This window comes from Ischnura elegans, chromosome 12, assembly GCF_921293095.1.
Source record: "Ischnura elegans chromosome 12, ioIscEleg1.1, whole genome shotgun sequence".
Taxonomy (NCBI): domain Eukaryota; kingdom Metazoa; phylum Arthropoda; class Insecta; order Odonata; family Coenagrionidae; genus Ischnura; species Ischnura elegans.
In genome coordinates, this window is record NC_060257.1 from 51,544,742 (window position 1) to 51,549,835 (window position 5,094).

Here is a 5,094-nt window from a genome sequence, read left to right on the forward strand (position 1 = left end):
CGTTAGGGAAAAAAATTAAGTCCTAAAAACAAGTAAAGGTATATGTTGAAAAACTTCAGGAAATCTTTATTATATGTGGTTTCACCTTTTTATTATATCAATTGACGAATTTTTGGTAATATGAGTTAATTTTTATAATTTGAAGAAAATAGTTAATGTTAAAATAAAATGAATATTGACAATTGTATGAGTATATAATTATCAGCATCTAAGAGTGACATTGCATGAGGAGCGCGATAGCGCATCCCGGCACTCTAAGGGTTAAACTGTAGTAAATACTTCGTACGAGGTCTTCGATTTATTTATTTTCTACTGTGTTGCTCTTATAGCTTTTACCTAGAGCACGATAAATATTCATTAATTCCTCTTCCGTTCTCACTATCTACTTGTCCCTCGACATTTATTTTCATCAGGCCATCATGTCTCGAGATATGGTGTATATTAGGCTGTTCCCTCTTCTTGTCAAGGTTTTCGTGAGGCTTTAATTCACTCCTACTCTTCTTAACACTTTTTCATTACTTACTCGGTCGATCCATTTGATCCTCAACATTCATCTCGACTCCGGGGAAGATCGACAAGCCTGACACATTTATTCCTCACTCCTATAAAGAATTTTTGAGGGGGCTTGGCCCCCCTCAGGCCCCATGGAGTCGGCGCCACTACCTCCTTCGTTCCCTTCTTCTTGAAGTCCCACATGGACCCCTCCTGACCCTTACTACAAACCCTATCACACCCGCTTCGCGTATCGCTCAAACCCCTTCCAAGCTCTTCGTGCTCCGACTTGCCCTCCACGCGACCCCTCCCACGAACTCATTCTTCAATTCTTTTCGAGCCGTTCTTTATTTTTTTCGATTTCGCGTCCCCACGAATTCCACGCCGTGAGACCTCGCCTCTCATGTCCCCGTATCCTTTTTCTCATCCCTCTGTTTTAACTCCCACAGTTCCCTGCGACTTCATTTCCCCCACAAGGCGTCATTATGTACCCTTCGACTATCTACGCCTTTCTTCCAACTCCGCTCCACTTCTCGTGAGACATGTACATATTCCGAGGAAGTTCCGGAAATGATGGCTAAGGAGAGGAAACTTCATGACGAGATAAGGAGAAGACAGAGTGTGGAAGGAGTTTGTATTAAGGGAATAAAACAGTCGAAACACAAACGAAAAGGGGGAGCCTAATTCATTAGTGTAATTAAAATTATTTTTTTTACGTGTCACCACCTATTTTCAGACTTAATCCTTCGATCAATCTGACATGGCTGGCCCCATCGAGAGTGATAAGGAATCGCACCTGCCATTGCATTTAATGAGCCATTGACAAAATTATCAAAACTGTATTAATGCGAATAAATGGCTCCAAATCTAGGACCACTGCGAAAAATATGATGATTAGGTAAATTTAACTCCTTAGAGAGGATATTATGGAAGCAGAAGACAGAGGCACACGCGAAGTTGCCAAAAAATACATAAATACTGAAAACGTGGAGTCAGAGGAAAATGTTTTCAAATTAGAAGAGAAAAATAACATTAATGTAGAATAATTGATACCTTAGTCGGTTTCTCTTGATATGAAAATATCGCCCGAATGTAGAACTGCACGGTAAATTAGTTATTTCACATGCAGAATGCATCTTATTTTCCGTATTGATCAAAAAGCACCGAATTCCATGATGATATATTCAAGATTTTGAAATGTCACCTTCAAACAGAAAGCATTGCACTATCTCGATCATCGAGGTGAAGGCACGTCGAGTCATCACTGTTCACATACCTGGCCGACGTTTCGGAGCCGATGTAGCACTCCATCTTCCGGGCACACCTAGCGAACAACTCACGATCGCTTTGTGTGACCAGAAGATGGAGTGCTGCATCGCGTCTGAAACGTCGGCCAGTGTGAACAGTGGCAACTCGACGCGATTTCACCCCGAAGACCGAGAGGGTGCAGGGAGTAATTTAAACCGCGTAATTGAAATAAACACTCCAAAATTTCCACGAATACAATTACAACGAGGGAAATTACGAGTATTCCAACATAAAGAGGTAGAGAAATCGACATAGAAAAATTCAACTCCGTCACGCTTGGATCTTCGGATTTTACTTAAAGCCGCGGTCACACTAGGCTGTTTAGCAGCCGCTGGTAAATTTCGCCATCGGCCAGCAGATCTGTAGGGTTCACATTAGAAGTAAATAGCCGCTGGTATAGTTGCTGTTGATGACTTGAAAGCATTGCGTGTGTGCGTGCTACCTGCAATCTATAAGTGTGCGTCGTGACGTTTTGATACGTGTGTTAAATGTTGGAGTTAGAGAGCTGTGTGAACAGATGTTGAAACGGAAGAAAAGGTGATGGTGGGTTAGATCCTGGATGGTGATTGTTTTTCGGGTTCATTCCGCGTTGACTCCTTTTTGGATCCGAAGACGGGAGCTGGAACGCACCCGAAACTGTCGTCCGCAAAATATGAGTCAACGCGGAATGAACCCGAAAAACAATCACCAATCAACTCACCGCGGAAGCCTCCCTAATAATTAGATCCTAGCTATTAAGAAAAAACGATCCGAGGGCGTCTTCTTGACTTCTTTTTTATATAGTCTTTGCCCGACTACTTGTTGGTGTCAACCATTCAATTCACTCTTATTAGGAAAAGGAATATAACAATACAAAATAATGAAACTAAATAACACTGCCAACCAACTAGAAAACAACAATAGACAACCAATAGACAACAACAATAAAACCAACTAGACACGTCTTATTTCACCAGCCGCTTGTGAGCAACTAGGGGTTGAGATTGGCGGGCTGGCGCCAGCACGCAGATCACGTGACTGCCTGCGGAGGGTGGGCAGGGCTAAAAAGTTAAACGCGTTCAATTTCTGATTGCGGCTAGTAAACACGAGCTCGATGGCTATCACCAGCCGCTGGTTCTGGATCAGACTAGGCTGCTTGCTGACAATATTACCAGCGGCTAGTAAGAAGGGTCTCCTAAACACCTTAGTGTGACCGCGGCTTCACCGCTAAATCCTACCTTTCAGAATTACAGAGAGCATTTGCGGACGGTATCGAATAGAAGAGGTAGAGGAATCGAAGGACGGAGTCAGTGGACGGAAACAGTCGGAACGAAGGTAAAGAAAACAAGAGGAGATGCAAGAGAGGGTTATAAAGATATAAAAATGGAAAAGTTCAAGCGAAACGGGGATGGAAAACTGGATGGCGAGGTCGGGAATGACTGCGGAAGGGGGGGGGGGGGGAGAGTGCGTGGGAAAAGAATGGGCGCAAGGAGAGTTTTTGGAAACAAAAGAGGGAGCGGGAGCGGAAGGGGGTGGTTTCAAAAGACGTAAAATATGCAGATCGAGGCCAGGGGATGAAGGAGAGAGGGAAATGCAAGGAGGGGAGTTGTTTCCTCAGCAGAGAGCGAGGTCGTGGAGTTATAAGCGGGTTGCAGGACGCGGGCTTTATGGATATCGATGTATCGGAGCACGCTACATGTGCCGATGCATGCTAGAGAATGACGAGGCTGCGTAAGGGGCTTAGATTTATCGAGCTATTAAGAACAGATTTTCACTGTCTATTTATCGTCGCTGACACTGGATTCCATTGAACTGAAACGAAGCGGCCTGATGAACTCTTCTAGTATCTGATCGCATCTCGCTGTCCCGTGTCCTTGGCCTGTGTCTGGCAAGCGAGGGCGTTTCTGATTAGGGCTAGGATGATTGCTACATGCCTTGTAGGGCATCACCCTGTGCCACACACCCAGGTGATGGCTCGCAAGGAACCTCGTAGATGCAGATATACGTAACCTTGTGTCAGACGACTAGAACAATTTTTATTCTATGATAATATATACATGGGTATACAAAATTGGACTATTATCCAGTAGTTTGAAGGACTTTCAAACATTGCTCAAACGATAGCCCAAAAATTCCGCCTATTACGATAGCGTCAAGCGCACTGTCGACTATACGCCACTTTGCCACTTAGAGAACATATCGCGTCAACTAGTTTAAAGTTATCCTCTTTCACGACAGCGACACCTACTTGCGCTAAAATCGCACATTTGCGTCCGATACAAATGAAAGACAACCATTTTTAATGCAACAAAAAGGATACGAGAGGGACTTATTTTCTACGTTGGATCTAGTACTTTAAAAAAAACCTCGGCTCCTTAGCCTCTCCTGTACTGTATTTTCTAAAAATATATAATTAAGTACCCGTTTTTGGCGCGTAAAATCAAGTTCCCCAAATTTGAGCGCTAGGCAATCCCATATTTTTCCTTACAATAACTTGCTGATGGCGCAGCTGTAAAGAAAGCAAGCAATTATCATAATATAATAAGCAAGCAATCAAAAAGATAGAAAGTAAAGAAAACAACCAATTGATAAACCTCTATTAACTCCAAACTATAACATATACTTTCAACTAGTTAAGTCAAAACAAACTTCACTTACTACAGAGACATCTAGTTAGATACATATTTTTTATACATTCCATATAGTGACAGCCTCTCCGAGCCGATAAGAAAATATGGGAGAATCATCGAGACGTTGCTTTGCATTTTGCCGTGTGTTTCGAAATAGGTCGTCGCACTTGAAGGCTTAATGCTGACGTCGATAGATACTACAGCGACATCTCCTTGCTCTAAAATCGCACATTTGCGTCAGACACAAGGAGTTCAAGGAGGAAAAAAACACGGAAAACTTGAAACTACATTCGGCTAAAAAAACACGACGAAATGGTAGCGAGAAAAAAAGACAGCTAGAGAGAGCCAAATGACGCAATCCCAACCACCCCAGTATACGTTTCGCCACCTCCCAGCCATGTGAATGCCAAACAAGATACTGCGAGAGGAGCCGATTATCCCGCCCCCGGGGACCATAAACTGCACTACCTCCGCCAACCGACCCCGTGATGGTGTCCGCGCTGGAGCGGAGGGCGAAGCCGGGGACCTCCACGCCCCACCCCCCGGCGAAAGCAGTTACTCTTACCCCCTTAATGTGCCGTCTCCCCCGCGGCATGTAATGACCTCATAACCACTATCGTCCATTAGCGGGCTTGGTCGCAACCGGGATGGGCAGCTTTCGGCTTGTCCGGGAGAGATGCGGGAG